Source organism: Lagenorhynchus albirostris, chromosome 13 (genome assembly GCF_949774975.1).
Source record: "Lagenorhynchus albirostris chromosome 13, mLagAlb1.1, whole genome shotgun sequence".
NCBI classification, from domain to species: Eukaryota; Metazoa; Chordata; class Mammalia; order Artiodactyla; family Delphinidae; genus Lagenorhynchus; species Lagenorhynchus albirostris.
In genome coordinates this window covers 57,907,664-57,926,987 of record NC_083107.1, presented here as the reverse complement: position 1 = coordinate 57,926,987, position 19,324 = coordinate 57,907,664, and the positions used below count along the sequence as shown (strand labels likewise).

At 42.2% G+C, this 19,324-nt stretch overlaps 1 protein-coding gene across 2 annotated transcripts in view; it reads left to right on the top strand.

The window, feature by feature from the left end:
* TMEM178A (transmembrane protein 178A) overlaps positions 1-19,324 on the top strand; it is a 247,738-nt gene that overhangs the window by 66,557 nt on the left and 161,857 nt on the right. For both annotated transcript variants that reach the window (XM_060169888.1, XM_060169887.1), the window contains 2 exons: positions 6,024-6,146; positions 9,376-9,502. The gene's annotated coding sequence lies outside the window, so the exon portion shown is untranslated. The remainder of the gene's footprint in view (positions 1-6,023; positions 6,147-9,375; positions 9,503-19,324) is intronic.

The following is a 19,324-nucleotide window of genomic DNA, read 5'->3' as shown; positions in this document are numbered from 1 at the left end:
GTACTGGCTCTCCAGAAACAAACATAAAGCTCTGATTTGTAGTGTTGGCCAATTTCCATAGTATAAATACTCCCACCATGGCTGATTGTGAGCTGCCATGAGGTTAACTGAACACGGGGTTGGGAGGTGGCACACACTGGCTCCAGCGCACTCCAGGAAATAAAGGGTCGAAAGGACACAGTAGAGTGGTTTACAGCCTTCCTAGAAGTGAGGGGAAGAACGTCAAGTTGATGAAGACCTGGAGCGCTTGCTTTAACTTCAGCTACTATGATTCCAAAACATAGCTATCATCTCGTCCAATCTGTGGCTATTTTTTTCGTTTTGTTTCTAATGTTTTTTGGCCATGCAGCCCGACCAGGGATTGAACCCTCACCCCCTGCAGTGGAAGCGGAGTCTTAACCACTGGACCGCCAGGGAAGTCCCTGAGGCTGTTTCTTAACTTCAACTTTATTGAGAACGTCCTTATGTTGTAGCTTTAAAAGAACCAAAGCTCAGCTGGAGAAAATGTTTGAGGACAGTCAGAATGACTTTCAGTCTATATTTACCAAAGCTTCTTTCATTAACATTATCGAGGCTCTGGAATGCTCACACCCACCTTTCATGGGCACACCACACCCCATTCTTCCCTGCCTGATTGTAGTCCTAATGACTCCCACTCAGCTCCCTCAAGTGTCACACACCCTGCTTCTCTGGCCGGAGTTCAAGCCCTCACCTGGTTTCCTTGAATGTCATCTAAGCGCTGCACACCTGTCTTTCCTGGGAGGTTAACAGCTGGCGTATAACTCCCTTCCCTTGGGGATATTAGCAGATAATGTATATCTGTCAAACTTGCTGTAGGTACTGGCAGGCAGCTTAGACCTCTCCCCCTGCCCACAAGCACTGCCATGGGGGCTCATTGTTGGGTCTCTCAAGGCCTGATCCAGGGACCCCATCACCGCTGGGCACCCCCCAAACTCCATAACCATTGCTTTCTGTTTGGTGCAGCTCTGGGCCAGCTGAAGCACACTCTGCTCACCTTTACCCACAAAGTGCACACCTGAATTTCGCATAACTTCTCTGGTTGCCCACCTTTCTCTTCTCCTTGGAAAGCATCCAGTACTAGGAATCCAGCTAACTACAGACAGCCCAAATTAATGCTTCTTAACCTGCATGAAAAAGAATTTTTTGTAACCTTCTCTTTGGTGTTGGTGTCTAATCGATGATAACTTTCAGGAAAGAAGCCCTTCTACTAGCAGGTTAAAAGTATTCATTTTTTGCAGCCCTGATATCTGTTTGAAATGTAACAGCTTGTTTGTTCCTCTCCCCAAATGAATGCACCTTCATCTTTAGATTTATGATTTAATTTTTATTTCTTCTAAAATAGAGACAGAAGTAGTGGAAGTTCCTATACCTCTAACTGTCAGAGCTTCTCTATGATTTCTTGGCCAGTCACCCAAAGCAGCCTCTAGTTGGGTTTATCCCTTTTAATTCTCATTCTCTCTCCATAGTGTTTTCTCCTCTGAGCACATAAACACATCACTACCCTTTCTTCCAAAGTCAAGGCCAGCTTACATGAAGGGGAATGGTTGACTCTGCCAGTAAGTAGCACTCTAGGTGGCTCAGCTAACTCACCACAGTTTGGGTGTCTTTCCAGGTTGGCGGACACACCAGGGCCAGAGATCAGTGTGTCTTTCTTGCCAACAGAGAACCTTACTTCACCCTTCGAGTGTTCCATTCAGAGTGGAGGTCAAAGGTCTCCAGACTAAAAAATGCCTTTAACTGAAGCCCAAGTTATGCAGGAAGGAGTCCCAGCTTCTGCTGTTAGGCCCGAGAGGCTGACCATGGAGCATCCTTGACCTTTCTCTGCCTCCCAGAGGTCCCGTGAACTGGGGTCCAGTGTGTCCTCTAACCCCCCACGGAGGTTCCTCGTGAAAGGCCTCTGCTGAGTTTGCAAGGACACAAAAATGGAAATGCCCGAGGGGAGAGATTTTTCCAAAGTTCTTGGTTGTCGGAGAGATGAACATCATCAAATGGCTCTGAAAGAAAAGCTGAAAGAGATCAACATTGTAAGCCGTTGGGAGATTAGACTGTCCAATCGACTTGGTTCAAGATGAGGCAGAAGCCAGAGCAGAGATAATTCTGCACTGGAATTGCTAGCATTATGAGCAAGGTTTCAGGGAACTTATCAGGAAAGGTTAACTTGAATGGGAACTAATGAGTTGATGACTCAAATCCAGGAACAAGTAAGACCATAACAACCAAAAGCATAGAGGTGAGATGCTATGCAATTATAACATCCCCTAGGGACAGGCATTGGGCTGCAGGATGAGATTGGCTGACCCCTGCCCAGTGAGCAAATGATGAGGTATTTAACTAAAATGTGGACTGTGAATATGCCCAGAAGAATTCTTAATGCATGCACTTGAAAACTTTAGCTCTCTCTCTCTTTTTTTTTTTTCGCGGTACATGGGCCTCTCACTGTTGTGGCCTCTCCCGCTGCGGAGCACAGGCTCCGGACGCGCAGGCTCAGCGGCCATGGCTCACGGGCCCAGCCGCTCCGCGGCATGTGGGACCTTCCCGGACCGGGGCACGAACCCGTGTCCCCTGCATCGGCAGGCGAACTCTCAACCACTGCGCCACCAGGGAAGCCCTCTCTCTCTCTTTTTTGTTAAAGCCCTTTTTTGGACAAAGGACTAAACTAGATGTGGGCAGATCTTTAAAATGCATAAGATCGGGTCTACCTGAGCCTTGTGTATTGTAGGTACTCAGAAAATGGTTTATTGATTATAATGTAATAGGGCTCATCCCCTGTCATGGGGCGGGAGCGGGGGCTATGGCCAGGGTCTTTAAAGAGTGAGTGATAGTGACAAATGTTCAGAATGTCCCACAGCGGTCTATAGCGCCCAGTCCACAGATGGGCTGCCCCTCTGCTAGGACAGGGCTTTATCAGTTTATTCCAAAATGGGTAAATGTTGAGTGTTCCCTTGGCCTTAGAAGAGGTAAGACATAGCACAGGGCATTAAACATAGTACAGGGCATTAATGTAAGTCTTCAGTTCAGGCTGAGGGGGTCAGATGTGTGTATTAACATATATTTCGAAATCAGGAAAGCAGTCTTTCCCTTATCCTCCCCACTTCCAAAATTATCTTTCCGAGATATTCTCTATTGTTTTCCCAGTGCAGTTAGGTCGTAGTTTGCCTTATAAGGAATTTTAGAGTTTTAAGAGCTCTCACTATAGGAAGTTTTTCCTGCTGTTCTGCCTGAGTTGCCTTCTGCTTAATTTTAGTTCATTATGTCTGTAAAGACAGGGAGGGTTTTATGGGGCAAAAGGCCCAGTCATCATGGGAAGAATGAATCATTTCAAGAACAGTGAGATGGGCACAAAGGCAAAGACAGCTGAGGGGCAGGAAGCTGGGGGTGGATGGGTTATTGAGAACAGCATCAAAAGTCTGTCTTTTCTCTCTGTTACTCCCACTAGGGGGTGCCCAGCATTCCAGAATAATCACTGTTACTAGGAAGTTGAGGTTTGAGGCGGCATTTCCTCCTAATAGAAGGGCAACAGCTGATCCAGGTTTCCTGCATCTCTGCCCTGATTTGAGAAGCGATCTGGGGGTGGGGCATAGGGAATACAGGGATTGGGATTGAGGGGAGGGGTCTCAGATCGGTAAATACACGGATGCCACTCAAGCATTTGAGGATTCTCAATCCGTGGAAACCTCTGGCGATATCCTGGGTTCTCTAGGACCCACTGGTCTTAAAGTCATTGGCTGGAGTAATTATGGATCAGAAAAGTCCTCCTGGGCCCAGGAGAGGTGACGATATTTCACCCCTGGGGCTAAAGAATTTATGGTAATAAGAAATGAGCAGGACTGAGAGATTGGTTGCAGACCAGGGATGGAATAAAGATCAAAGATGAGGTGAGATTCTGAAACAGAGTGGGTAACCGGTATGGATGAAGGTCAGGGAGAGGCGAGGGTATTTTGAGGGTCTCAAAACATCTAGGCCCTCAGAACGGTCACAGCATAACTTTTAGTTATGAATGGTTTTGTGAAAAGAAAATGGAACTTGGACTTTTGTAGACAGGAGTTCAAATTTCAGCTCAAGCAGTCAGTAGTCATCTGACCTTGGGAATTTTCGAAAGTTATCCGATATCTTACTTTTAAATATATTTTTTATTGAAGTATATTTGAATCACAATGTTGTGATTTTTTAAATTTATTTTTTATTGAAGTATAGCTGAAGTACGATGTTGTGCAACATCTTTAATCCTCAATTTTCTCATCTTCAAAATGGGACTAATGATACTGGGGCTACTTGAGACTTTAAAAGATATAAAGGCATATAAAGCACTGAATAAATCTATTTTCTCCCTTTTCTTTTTTCCCATTTGGAAATGGCTGAGGGCAAGGAAAGGAGATATATCTATTCCTTCAGTTCTTGTACCCCAAGATGTAGGATATCAGGACTGCAGCCCTGAGGTCAGAGGGTCCTCTCGGGCCTCTGGGGTTTTCTGCACCACAGAACTTCAGTGAGTGCTCAGGACACGCTGCAGAAGTCCTGCCCTCTTTGACCCTGTGGACCAATCCTCATACTTTGCAGGCTTTTGAGCTATAATTTTAGAAACCAGCCTCCACCTAAATTTATAGCGGTCACCATCTGGTCCTGAGGCCTTCAGTCTCCGAGAATTAAACTATCTTGCCCACACAGAGCGCCAAAGCCTGGCCTGGAATCCAGGTATCACCAGTTAGTCCATGTTAATATGACAATAATTCACAGTTCTCTCAGCACAGTTTTACAAAGTATGGGCCACAGACCACCTGTACCAGCATCAGCAGGTGGGCTTGATAAAAAATGCAGATCCTTGGCCTCCTGCCAGACCTGTGCAACCAAGACTCTCTAAAGTTTAAAAGCAAAGGCGTAGAAAGTTAACCAGTCCCAGGTTACACTTTTACATGGAAACACAATGCCTTAATCCTCCAGAGTGCTCTTTTGTAGAGGAAGAATGGGGCTCTTCAGCAGACTTCTCCTTGCTTTGCAAATCATACCGTACAGGTGTTTCTGACGCTGCTTATTTATAGAGCCAAGTCTGCCCCTAGCCACTTACTTACTTCCCCTGGAACTTCCTCAGTGTTGGAAACATTACTGTGAAGGTCACAGACCATTTCTGTGGACACCCGATGAGACGGTGTGATTCAGAAAGGTCACTTTGATTCTCTCCTGAGCCACGGTGAAAACCTGGCTTCCTGTCAAGGCAGTGGGGGAGGGGAGAGTGTTCTGGTTCTTGTTTCTGAGAATGGGGGAGGGGGCCACCAGGATAAAGGTTGATCACCAGCTGCCCCTTCCTTTGCATTGACAGCGCACTTGCTGCCAATTTAGCAGTGCTTAGGCTGAGGATTGGGGCAAAAATTAGACCTTCCTCTAAAGCTGTGAACTCTGATCTCTCAGTCTAGAGAGAGCTGGGCTGTGGACATGTGAACAGACTCCACGAGCTTCCTCCTGACAGCAAGGCCTGCATGAGCTGGCTTTTCAGAAGGAACTTGTGACTGTGGATCACTCTCCAGAGAGACAAAGCTTTTCAGACTTAAGAGAGACGGCAGTGGCAGCAGCCTCTGCATTAAGATTTGACCAGCTCTTACGGCCCTCTGAGTTACACGGTTCACCCTGACCTCTGGGGCATCCCTGCACTGCAGAACTACAGCGGCTGTTCAGGGCATACTGGGAGCTGTGGAGAAATTTTGCAGTAAGGATTCACATCAGCTTCAAAGAGCCCAGAATGAGCATTAAAATGCTGCCAGGAAGACAGTTGTTGCTACGTTAAATCTCTGGGGGGACAAAGTGGGAAGCGAAGGTTAGTAAAATAAAACAAAACAGGTCATGGTTGTGAAGCAACCTGTCCTCAGTACCTAACTACATGGAGCTGGTGTCAGCCTCTTTCTGAGAGGGGCTGTGTCCCTCCCTGAACGGGATACTGATAGAAAAGAGCTCCTCCACATAAAGCATCCTTTGCACCCTCCCAATCGATTCTTTCCCTTTTTGTTTTCTAGGAACAAGAGGATTCATCTGACTTAACTGGAGATGGCTCCCTTCCCCATTTATTGTTCCATTCCTAAAGCTTCCCTCCTACCAGGCTCAGTGAGAGCAGATGGGAAGAGGCACCCACCTCAGAGGTACAAGTTCACAGATACAGAGCTACCCCTCTGCTGGGCCCGAGGCAAAGAAAACTCCCAATCTCTTTCTTGTATTCATTGGGTTCTGCTGAACCTGGAAAGGAAATAAATTCCAAAGGCAGGAAATGACCCACAGACCATAACAATATGTGAAAAGCCAAACCGGTGCTTCCGTCGCTTTATTTCAAACTATTCTAATCTGCGTCCCAGGAAGCCTAACCCATTACCAGATGGAGATCTGTTTTCAGATGCCTCTCGGCATCTGCCACTCCTGGCTGGTGACGTTTGCGCATTTCAAGAAGGTTGCCACTCCTGGCTGGTGACATTTGCACCTTTCAAGAAGGCAAACCTGTCCCGATAGCTTCAAACTTCCAGAGAGGTGCAGCCCCAGGAAAGTCCTTGGGTCTCTGGCTGACAGCACCAGGCATCTCATGTGCTTCATTGTAGCTGAACTGTTGCTGACCTCCAGCCTAGAATGCTAGCACACCGAGTCTGTTCTTGAAGACTTGCAGAATCTGAAATCACAAAGCCCCGTGTTGCCAGAAAAGGCTGGCTCCCTCGCCTGCTTCCTAATCCCTTCTCACCAGGCTTTCCTAAAGAAAGCTGATGAGTCAGGAAGAAAGAAAACGTGTCTGAGACAGAGCTGGGGTTAGGCTGGTCTCTCTCATCACTTCTGAAAGTTCCTCCTGTTTTACTATGCGGGGCATGTTTGGGGATTCGGTTGTGCTTTTCCTGTTTCCTCCTCTATGAGCTCTCTCTTTGAGGACCACTTCATTTACCACTCACGAAATCAGCTTGGCAAAAGCGGGAGGCCCTCTGATGAGGAATTCGTCACCGCTGCGAGGAAGTTTTGCCTTCACTTTTGTCCCCAGGAGCATGGCAAGGAAAAACTCCCACCTCGACTCCCAGGTGGAACCATCATTCAGTTGCTTTGTTCTGGCCTGGGGGCCTGTGTGTTTCCTAGGCCCTTAATTTTTACTGAACGTCCTCCATCAGTCTTCCCACTGAAAGCTGTGTACCAGTTAGATTTTAAACCCAGTGAGGTAGCTTCTGGGATACCTTGCTTCAAACAGGTATCCTGCTAATCCCTTCCCCAGGTAATCAGAAAGTAGCTATAGTTGAAATGAATAATGTGCCCAACTCTTTCAACACTTTCGAAATGTTAAACAGATTAAAGTATAAAGAATCCAATATATTTGTTGACATCTGGTTTATAGAAAATCTCCAGCAAGAAGGAAGGGGGGAGTTCAACATCAGGCTGGGTGAAATGGGAGCAGCAGTGAAGGGCACTGCTCTCCTGCGTTCCGGCATCAGATACCTGTTCTGGAGTCCCAGTGGCTCTGTGCCGCTATCTACAATTGTGTGCTGTTTATTATGAAATATGCTTTAAAAAGTATATTCTGATAAGCTTGGATTTATCCTTGGCAATGGAATGTAGTTTCCATTACAAGACAGTAGCTTAATATCAGAGGTAGGTGGTATCAACTATATGAAGGTGGTAATAGACAGTAGATAAAAGAACATAGGGGATCTTTATGAAAAGGAGTGGGGAGAGAGAGAGGCAGAGAAAGAGAAAGGCTTTTTTGTTGTTGCCAGTAAGAGACAATCTTGCAGGGAGTGCAAGATATATGAGTCTCTCTCTTTCTCCCCTTGCCTCTGCCTATGGAAAAGGAGCCAGGAAAAGCTAGAAACAGGAGACAGAGGGAGGCCATCTCTCCAAATGTTGGTACCAGCCAAATAGGATAAATTGTTCATATTATGATGATGACGACAACTATAATGATGAAGAGAACATATAGACCCAGATGAAAAAAACAAAGGCTTTGATTTCAAGCCATGCTTAAGTCCCAAAGTACTCCTGTTAGAGCCATTTACATGACCCAAGGGACAGGAATTTAGGGTGAGTGAAATAAATACAATTGGATAGAAAAATCAGGATTAGATTAAAATGTGATTGAGAATGGTTAAAAATTAGGAGAAAGGTACCAAATTCTACTTATTTTTGTACTGCTTTCAGTCTTGATCTAATGATCTGTTAAAAGATAACATCATGAGTTAAAAACTGTATTCTTTTTTTTAAACTGAGGTATAACTGAATGTAACATTTTATTGGTTTCAGGTATACAACATCATGATTTGATACTTGTATATATTGCAAAATGATCACCATGATAAGTCCAGTTAAATCCATCACTGTACATAGTTACAACATTTTTTTCTTGTGATGAAAACTTTTAAGATCTACTCTCTTAGAAACTTTCAAATATGCAATATAGTATCATTAACTATAGTTACCACACTTTACGTTATATACCCATGCCTTTTTAATTTTATAACTGGAAGTTTGTACCTTTTGACCTCCTTCACCCATTTTGTCCCCCCCCTCACTCCCCCAGGAACCACCCATCTGTTCTCTGTATTTATTTATGAACTTGTTTAAAAACTGTATTTTTATTTAAATGTATAACAGAGCAAAAGATTTTGTTCTGTTCTCCGAGACACATATTTGGTATGCCTGGCCATTGGGAGCCTTCTCATCCGCTACAGCCTTTACCAGAGACAAAGAACAGAGGATGGAATACACAGCTTCTTGAGTGCTAGCAGTGAAAGGTCAGAGTTATAACATGACAGTAAATGTTATATTCTGCTTAATCCCAGCTTTAACAGAGGTAGTTGCTAGACACTTAAAGTGGGTGCTTATATTTTACAAATGGGAAAATAGAATCAAAAATGGAAAAAGAATAGAGCCAGGAATCACAAACTATGTGCTAGGTGCCCAGGACACCACAGCAAACTCGCGGACATCCCGTGGCATAGGCTAAATGTTGAGGGAGATGTGGTGATGCTTGACATTTGTTGGCCACCAGGTGAGCTACTTGGTCAAGATTGTTCACAGTTTCAACATTAGATTGTGCTGCACTCCTTTCAAAGATGTCTTATCTTTGAGAAGCTGGATTTTCAGCAGCTGTTATAAAATGCAAGTAGTAAGTGAAAATCAGTGTGAATACGAGGTGAATAACTGGTGGTGTCTATACAGGTTCCAAGGTTTGAGAGACAATATTCAATGCCTGGCATACATATCCTTTTATAAATAACTGTGGTTAAGAACAAAATAAAAATATTTTTTCTTTCAACTTAAGTGTATTATATTTTCAAATGGCTAAGTTGTTGGGAACTTTCTACTGGATAAATGAGATTTATGTTAGGTTTTTTTTTTCTTTTGGCCTAGGAGCTCTGTGAAAAAATTACTGAGACACTAAGATGCTGTGAATTGGGAAAGTTTGGGAACCTCAAGATTAGAGCTATACAAACTGTCTCAAAGGGCAAAGGTGGATTTTAATGGCTTAAGCTCAATGGTGAGTATAGAAAAGTGATTCTATTTATTTTCCCCCAGACCATTCAGGGCACTGCTCACAGTAGTTCCCCTGTTTCCACATAAAATGAACATTCTTAGTCTGAATGATTTTTTATTAATGGAACTATTTGGTAGACTATTAAAAGTTGTCTTGTACAATGCTTCTCAAACTATCTTCCAACCTGTCATGGACTATGTGATAACTTGTGTTAACTTGGCTAGGCCAGGGTGCCCAGATATTTGGTCAAACATTATTCTGGATGTTTCTGTGAAAGTGGTTTTTTAGATGAGATTAACAGCTAAATCAGTAGTTGAATAAAGCAGATTGCTTCTATAGTATGGGTGGGCCTTATCCAATCAGTTGAAGGCCTTAATAGAACAAAGACTGAACTCCCCTGAGCAAGAAGGAATTCTGTATATATAAACACACACACACACACACACACACACATATCCTGTTGATTCTGTTTCTCTGGAGAACTCTGACTCATATAGATTGATACTTTTAAAAAAGGCAATAAAAATAAACTTTTAGGTAAGCAATCATATGCTTAAATATTGTGGAAATGTTATAAAAGTTTCTAAATGCTTGCTTTCAGTGTCCATATTTAGTTTCTCTGATTAGTAATAGTCTGATTAGTAATAGTAATAATAGTCTTTTGTAAATAAGTTCATTTGTATCATTTTTTTGATTCCACATATAAGTGACATCATATGATATTTGTCTTTCTCTGTCTGACTTCATTTAGTATGATAATCTCTAGGTCCATCCATGTTGCTGCAGATGACATTATTTTATTCTGTTTTATGGTTGAGTAATATTCCATTGTACATATATACCACATCTTCTTTATTTATCCATCTATTGATGGACATTTGGGTTGCTTCCATGTCTTGGCTATTATAAATAGTGCTGCTATGAACACTGAGGTGCATGTGTCTTTTCAAATTAGAGCTTTCACCTTTTCTGGATATATGCCTGGGAGTGAGATTGCTGGATCTTATGGTAACTCTATTTTTAGTTTTTTAAGGAACCTCCATATTGTTCTCCATAATAGCTGTACCAATTTACATTCCCACCAACAGTGTAGGAGGGTTCCTTTTCTCCACGCCCTCTCCAGCATTTATTATTTGTAGACTTGTTGATGATGGCCATCGTGACTGGTGTGAGGTGATAACCTTATTGTAGTTTTGATTTGCATTTCTCTAGTAATTAGTGATGTGAGCATCTTTTCATGTGCCTGTTAGCCACCTGTATGTCTTCTTTGTAGAAATGTCTATTTAGGTCTTCTGCCATTCTTTGACTGGCTTGCTTGGTTTTTTTTTTGATATTGAGGAGGGGAGGGATAAATTAGGAGTTTGGGATTAACAAATACACACTCCTATATATGAAATAGATAAATAACAAGGTCCTACTGTATAGCACAGGGAACGATACTCAATATCTTATTATAACCTATAATGGAAAAATAATCTGAAAAAAATACATATTCTTATATATATAATACATATTATATATATTCTTTGATATATATAATATGTAACTGAATTACTTTGCTGTACACCTGAAACTAACACAACATTGTAAATCAACTGTACTTCAATTAAAAAAAAAAAGGGTAGGGTTTCCCTGGTAGTGCAGTGGTTAAGAATCTGCCTGCCAATGTAGGGGACACGGGTTCGAGCCCTGGTCCGGGAAGATCCCGCATGCCGCGGAGCAACTAAGCCCGTGCACCACAAGTACTGAGCCTGCGTGCCACAACTACTGAGCCCATGTGCCACAACTACTGAGCCCATGTGCCACAACTACTGAAGCCCGTGTGCCTAGAGCCCGTGCTCCACAACAAGAGAAGCCACCGCAATGAGAAGCCCGCGCACCGCAACGAAGAATAGCCCCCACTTGCCACAACTAGAGAAAGCCCATGCACAGCAATGAAGATCCAACACAGCCAAAATTAAAATAAATAAAATAATTTTATTTTTTAAAAAGTGTTTAAAAAAATGTAAAGTAAAAAAAAGTAGATATTAACAGCTGCACTTTATAAATAAGCTGCACTTTATAAATAAAATCTTCATGGAGATAAAAGAAACTGCTTGGAGAAAAGACCTCATGGATGGGTGACTCAAAGCCCCCCACCAAAAAAAAAGAATTTATGAAACACATTTTGTGTAGCATTGATCTCATAAAAATGTAAATGCATCTGTACACGCACACATGTATTATTTACTTTTTATTTTGAACTAATTTTAAATTTACTGAAAAGTTGCAGAACTGGTACAGAGCTTTCCCATATATTCCCTCACCCAAGTTTCCCAATTTTAACTCTATACAACCGTAGTACAATTTTCCAAATGAAGACATTAACATTGGTACAAAACTATTAACTAAGCTGCAGAGATTATTCAAATTTCACCAGATATATTTTAAATAGTGAAGTCACTACTCTAGGATGTGCAAATTTAGTAGATTCTGGGCCAGAAGATTTTTGCAGAATGGGTTGAAGCTGTTGCTTTATTTTGTTTGTAGATCAGCCAGCTGAGAATAGAAAAATTTGACAGCAATTGTGGATTGTTCTATAGAAGAATATACAAACCACAGACCTCAATTAAAAACATCTCACATATTGATCAAGCCAGTACTGCAATTCCTAAGCTTGACTATCATTTCTGCCAGAAATAACAAATCCTTTTGTATTTAGAGAGATTAGTCACTTAATGAAAAAATGCATTGAAACATGATGCTTGAATGTGAATCTGAAATGGTGTGCATTTTTGGCCAAGCGATTGTTTTCCATCTCTTCTGTAGTCTTTTATGACCTTTCATAGGTAGAACCCACCTTATCGGCTTTTTGGGCCCCTACCGTAACGACTTCACAGATGTCTGTCATGGCACCTGTAACAGTTGCTGTAATTTGGGTAGGTACCTGCTAAACTGTGAGCAACTTGTGGGCATGACTGTGTCTTGCTAACCCTGGTAGCTCAGTGCCTGGCCTAATACCTGAAGCATAGCAGGCCTGCAACACATGCTCGCTGAAGGAAGGAAAGAATGAATTAAACACACAATAAGTTCACATCAACATTTTTTTTCCTACCTGATCTTGTTGGGAAAAGAGCCTGTAACTCGAAATTATTCTAGTGAAAAAGACAATGGCGCATATATATTAAAAAGGAAAAGCTTTCAAGGGCCTTGTGTTTGAGAAACAGGCTTTGAATGCCAGGTGTGACTTACAAACTGAATAAAGAATATCGCTGTTACAAACAGCACAAGTGTCTGGGTGCTGACTCACTTTATTCCATAGATGTATTGTACTCTGCAGGTAATTTTATCCACCTGAGTAAAACTCGATTTCCACTTAGGCTGATGTGTTATTAATAGTTATCATTATTATTCAGCATTTCTACAGTATGTGTTTTCAAAGAGTTATGTTCCTCATTCTTAATGAGCTATGCAGACAGAGGTAATGAAAGGTAATCTAGTCTCCCATGTAGCTGGTATTCAGTACATTGTTACTGACTGATTCATTACTGAACTCAGGGACAGGTGGGTGCAAACTTGGAGGAGGAAAGCCTCCCTCATTTTTACTCGGAGGAAGTGTGGGGAGTTGGGGGCAGGCAAAGGGTGGAGAGGGAAGGAAGTAGGAATTCCTCCCAGATGGGAATGGATCAGCCTTCTGAATCCCTGACCCACTTCAGCAATCCTTAGGGCCCTCTGGAATTACAGACACATCATGTTTATTTGCCCTGTGAAGGAGTATCCTTTGGAATCAGAGCTGCTGTTTCTTAGGAACAAACTTGTTTAGGGATTGCTTTTATGAGTCTGGGGTCAGTGGTCAGCATTCTACTTATGCTTATATCACCTGATTATAAAACTGGGAAAAACAAGATACCAAGAAACATTTATAGAAATTCAGAACATAAAAGCTGATTAGGGAGATATTCTCATAGGAGGTGTTGCAGTTATGGTAGGGTGACTAGAAACAAGGAAAGTGTTGATCCTAAGGGTCCCTAGTGGCCAAGCACAGATGAAATATGTCTTTGAGAAATGGAGAGAAGAAGTTTGCCTTCTATTTGTTGGAAACCTCACTTCCTCCTCGAAGCCCTGCTCAGTGGCTTGCTCTGGTTCTGTCAGTTGAGAGATGGAAGGATGTTGACAGTGGGGGTTGGAATTAAGCTTGGGTTGCTTGGGTTAAAAAGTAATGTATTAGGTCTCTGGTAAGTACTCAGAAAATCCTTCCTCCTGCCTTTTATCTTTTTTTTTTTTTAATTAGCACATGACATTTGTGTACTTTGGTCTCATTGAGCAATGACCACAAATATTTGTCTGGAACACAACTTGGAAGAAAGGAAAGTTGAGATAAAAATACAGACCTTTCCTGGCACTTGGGTTGGCTGGGAGAATTATGGAAAAGCTCAGGGAAATGTGCTGCCATAAACTCAAACATCTACTTTGTCATGGGCCTGGCAGGCCAGGTTAGCCTGGAGCCATACGTGAAGGCCACCAGGGAAGTAAAAGAACCAGCCTGGAGCTCTCAGAAAGGTGTCAAAGCAGATTTCTCTTCTCTTGGGTAGAAGCTCAGATCCAGAGACTGTTAGGAGGATTAAATGAGATGATGCCTGCCAATGAGACTGACACACAGCCTGGCACCTAGCAGATGCTCGCGACAAACTGGATTTCCTTCACTGCTGTGACTTCATAAGGCCTGGGAGTGGGTGTCTGAAGACACTGTGTCTCAGACGATGGCTTCAAGCCATGTTGGTATTCTACACTTTAGAAAACACTGGAAAGTTGGACTCGTGCAAACTCCAAATTCTTCCATTCTGGTTGAGATGAGCCATAGCTAGGGATGCAGCTCAGTTTCTTCATTTGCAAAATGTTATGGTTCTGGGAAATAATCTTGTGACCTGAATGAGGAAACATACCTGATATCATTTCCTCAGATAATAATTGGTCTGGATTTCAACTCAGAAGAGAACCCTAAGAACTCCCACCCACAGGGACTACTGCTATTTCTATCTGGGGCAAGGATCCAATCTCTGGGATACCTGAGCTAAGATTTCTTGGTAGTACTGTACCAATTTCTCACAAATATTTGGCTTGGAAGCCTAAACCAGGGAGAAACACAGAGCTTTGATCCCAGCTGCTTCATTCTCCACCAGCATTGTCATAACATCGAGTCCTACCATTTGTGACCACCTTGTGACCAGGCAGTTCTTCCTGCGTTATCTCCCTGGCCAAAAGGCAAGTCCCTGGCCACGTATCCTTTTTAGCCCCTTATCCCACTGTGGTGCTGCATGTTCTCTCCTCATGCTTTTATTTTCCGTCTCTTCTCAACTGGATTCTTCTTGTCAGCTTTAAAGCATACTCAAGACTCCCCTTGAGAGTGGAGTGGGATGAGTGGAGACAACCGTATCCCAACCGTACATTCTTCTCAAACCATCACATTCTCTTCTCACCTTTCTAGAGACTTCTAGAAGGAATATACTTGTGGACTCTATTTGTCCACTTCCCACTCACTCCTCAGGTCACTGTCAGGTTGGGTCCTGACCCATCAACCCAACCAAACAGCTTGTGCTGAGGTTCTTCCTCTTCCCTGACCTCCCAACAGTGGTCCACCCCGTTCACCACTCCTCCGCCTGCAACCACTGTCTTTTCTTGGCTTCAGTGACACAAGACTTTTCTGGTTTCCTCTATCTTCTCTGACAGCCAATTTGCTATCTCCTTTGTAGCCTTATCTATTCTTCTCAAGTCAATAAATATTAAAACACCCAAGGCTCACTCCTGGACACTCTTCTCTCCTTATTCTATATTTTATTCATGCCAAAAATGTTTCCCCAGCCTAGATCTCTCCTCTGAGCTCTAGACCCACGTATCCAACTTCCTACTTAACATTTCCACTTGGGAAGTCTCACAGACATCTAAAATGTAACACATCCAAAACCAAACTCTTTTCTTCCAATTTTACTTTTTTAAATTGAAGTATAGTTGATTTATAATGTTGTGTTAATTTCTGCTGAATAGCAGAGTGACTCAGTTATACATATATATACACATTCTTTTTTTATATTCTTTTCCATTATGGTTTATCACAGGATATTGAATATAGTTCCCTGTGCTGTACAGTAGGACCTTGTTGTTTATCCATCTTATATATAGTAGTTTGCATCTGCTAGTGCCAATCCATCCCTCCCCCACGCCTCCCCCTTGGCAACCACAAGTCTGTTCTCTATGTCTGTGAGTCTGTCTCTGTTTCATAGATAGCTTCATTTGTGACATATTTTGGATTCCACATATAAGTGATATCATATGGTGTTTGTCTTTCTCTTTCTGACTTACTTCACTTAGTATGATAATCTCTAGGTCTATCCGTGTTGCTGCAAATGACATTATTTCATTCTTTTTTATGACTGAATAGTATTCCATTGTATATATAATACGTACCCCCTCTTCTTTATCCATTCATGGACGTTTAGGTAGCTTCCATGTCTTGGCTATTGTGAATAGTGTTGTTATGAACATAGGGGTGCATGTATCTTCTTGAATTATAGTTTTGTCCCCAAACCAAGTTTTTGATCTCTCCCCGGCCCCACTTCAAATCTCTACAGTGCTCCCTATCTCACTGAAGGGTTAAGCAGGCCAGAACTTGGGAGTTTCCAGGACCCTTTCCTCTGCTTTACCCTTCACATTCAATTTTGCCTTCTAAACCTCTCCTGAATCCATACTCCTCTCCCTTCTATCCTAAGCTACCATCATCTCTCACCTAGATTGCTGTAAAAGCCTCCTTACTGGTCTATCTGCAGCCATTTTGACCTTTGCCTCTCACAATGTATCCAGAGTGATTTCTTCACCTGATCTTCATGTCCACCCCCACGCCACCTGAAAATGGTTAAAATACTTGAATGCCTTTCCATTATTTTAGGGTACAATATTCTTAACAGGCCCTGCACCCATACAGCTCTATCTCAAACCATGCTCCACCATGCTTCCTGCACACCAGTCACTCTGGTCTTCTTTCACTTCCTTTTACTTGCTATGCTTCCCCTCCCCAGTTGCTTTTTGCCCCTTTTCATCTTGTGACTTCCCCCCTTTCTTCAAATCTTAGCTCAGTCATGGCTTCCCCAGGGCTATCTTCCCTGACCTCTATATCCAGGGCAAATCTCTACCATATGACCCTGGGTACTTTTCCTTCATATGCTGATCATGGCTGTAATTTTATATTTATTGGTATAACTATTTGGTTCAAATAAACTTCCCACTGACTGTAGACTCCATTAGGGTAGGGACTTTGCCTGGTTTTCTGTGCCTAGAGCCAGCACAGTGCCTAGTACATACATAGAAGATGCTTGGGAAATGCATTTGTTGAACAAATGAATGAATGAATAAATAAATGAACATGGACTTTTGTTTACTGTAATTCCTTTGGCTCCCTTTTCTTCTGACTGTTTTACCCATGCCCTATCTTTTATCTAGTCATTGGAACCTCAATCATGAATTTGGTTTACATGTCCAGTGCCATTGCTGGGTCTCCTTTCTATTATTGGTAAGGAAACTCATGAGATTCTGCATAACCTTTGGACAGCATCCTCCTGTGGACACTTCCTCTCCTGCAATAATTTTGTCATTATCAAGATTCTGTTCAGAACTTCAGACTTAGGTAATAAGAGAGTACCACCTGAGTGGGGCAATCTCCCACCTAGAACAATAAGATCATGGAATTGCAGGGAAACCTTGGTAATCATTTAGTTTAATTTCTCAAGTGAAGCAGACATCCTTTCTGTACCACTTCTGACAGATACTAGTAGCTAATGTTTATTGAGCATAGACCAGTTACTGTCTTAAGAACATTGATACAGATGAACCCATTGAATCCTTTGTAACCATAAGGGTACAGTTACCATCATGCATCTTTCATAGATGGAGAAATAGTAGAATGCCTGTCTAAGTCATACAAGTAGTAAGGGGCACAGTCAAGATTTGAACCCATTGTCAGGCCATTGTCAGAACCAGAGCTTTTAGCCACCGTGCTATACTATGCTACCTTTGTAGTTAGCCAACATTTATGTGGACACTTTCAGGAGTAGGAATTCACTCCACTGTGAACTGGATACTAGCCATTTTTCCTAGTTCCAGCCTCTAAAACTATACAGAATACCCTGCTCCAACTTCCATAGACAGTCATTCAAATATTTTCAAAGACTAAGAGTAATTTTTTTCTGTTCATAAAAATAACATATGCTTATTGTAGAAAACTTGGAAAAGTTCAGAAGAGTATAAAGAAAATAAGAATCCTTGATAACCAAGGAGAAAATAAATGTTAACTGCCAAGAATCCATTAGTGTTTTGTTGTTGTTTTTAATATCTATATTTCATTAAGGGCCCATGTAAAACCTGTGTCCAGCCAAGACACCTAGTTCTCTGTCACATGACCTTCCATCAAGCCAGATTTTTTTCCTTTATATAAAATCCTAAATGTAAAATTTTACATTTATCCCTTATAAACTATATTTTGTTTGTTTTGATTCTTTCTTCCATACTACTGAAACTCTTTGAATCTAGATTCTGCTACCTAATAGGTTAGCCTTCCAGCTTTGTGTACCACATGATTTTGATAAAAGGGCTTTCCAAATGTTTATTCTAGGAGTTGATAAAATGTTGAGCAAGGGGCTTCCCTGGTGGCGCAGTGGTTGAGAATCCGCCTGCCGATGCAGGGGACATGGGTTCGTGCCCCGGTCCGGGAAGATCCCACATGCTGCGGAGTGGCTAGGCCCGTGAGCCTTGGCCTCTGGGCCTGCGCGTCCCAAGCCTGTGCTCCACAACGGGAGAGGCCACAACAGTGAGAGGCCTGCGTACCGCCAAAAAAAAAAAATGTTGAGCAGGGAAGAGCCCTGTGATATTCTATTAGGGCTCTCCCTCTGGCTTCACATGAGTCTTTTCATCAATCATTTAGGATGGCTGCTCAAGAAAATACAAATAAGTGATCACGTCTCAATTTCTAAGTGCTCGCAAGTCGTCATTTAAATACTTCATTCTGGAACTTTCCTGGAAATCCCTGTATGCCAATCTGTTACTTCAGACTTTTCTCTGCAGTGGAAGGGGCTGTGTGTAGACAAACTGGCCCTGACTAACATTTAATGGGGCTGAAGAAATTATCCCACGGGTATACATTGTCTTATTCTTTCTACTTCAGGAGATCAGCTTCCTGTCAACATGCAGGAAACTGGAAAGCTGCAGGCTAATAATATAGCCACTGACAGGAAGATTGTTGTTTAGATTGCTCTTCCAGATTTCTCAATTGAATAATCTTGGTGAAGAATGACTGCTTCATATTTTTTTTATGACTTGGATCGACTTCAAGCCTACCTGACTTTATATAGTACATGGGCTGCTTCCATGTTGCATATAAATTTTTTGGGTGGACGTCAAATTCTACCTAAAATGTACTACTGTGGGAATTTCCTTTTTAAGGCCATCTTGTAGTGAGACATTTTATAAAATCAGGGATTCTTCAGTGATTTATCTCTTTGGATTTTAAAAATCAGAGTTGTTTACAGCAAAGCAAAATGATGCTGCATATTTCTTTACTTTTAGAAATGTCGGGTAACATTTTTTGTGATTGTCACTCTGAGCAAATAGGATTGGGAAGATCTTGGGACTGCCCGGCAGCCAGCTAATGAGTGAAACCCGAGCCTCTGTCTTAAGTCACATTCTCACCTCACCATTCCCTGGTGCACTCCTACTGATGGAAGATTGCTTCTTTTGATTCCCCTGATTGATGATTTTCTCGTTTTCCGACTGTCTCCATCAATAACCCAAAGAGAATTACAT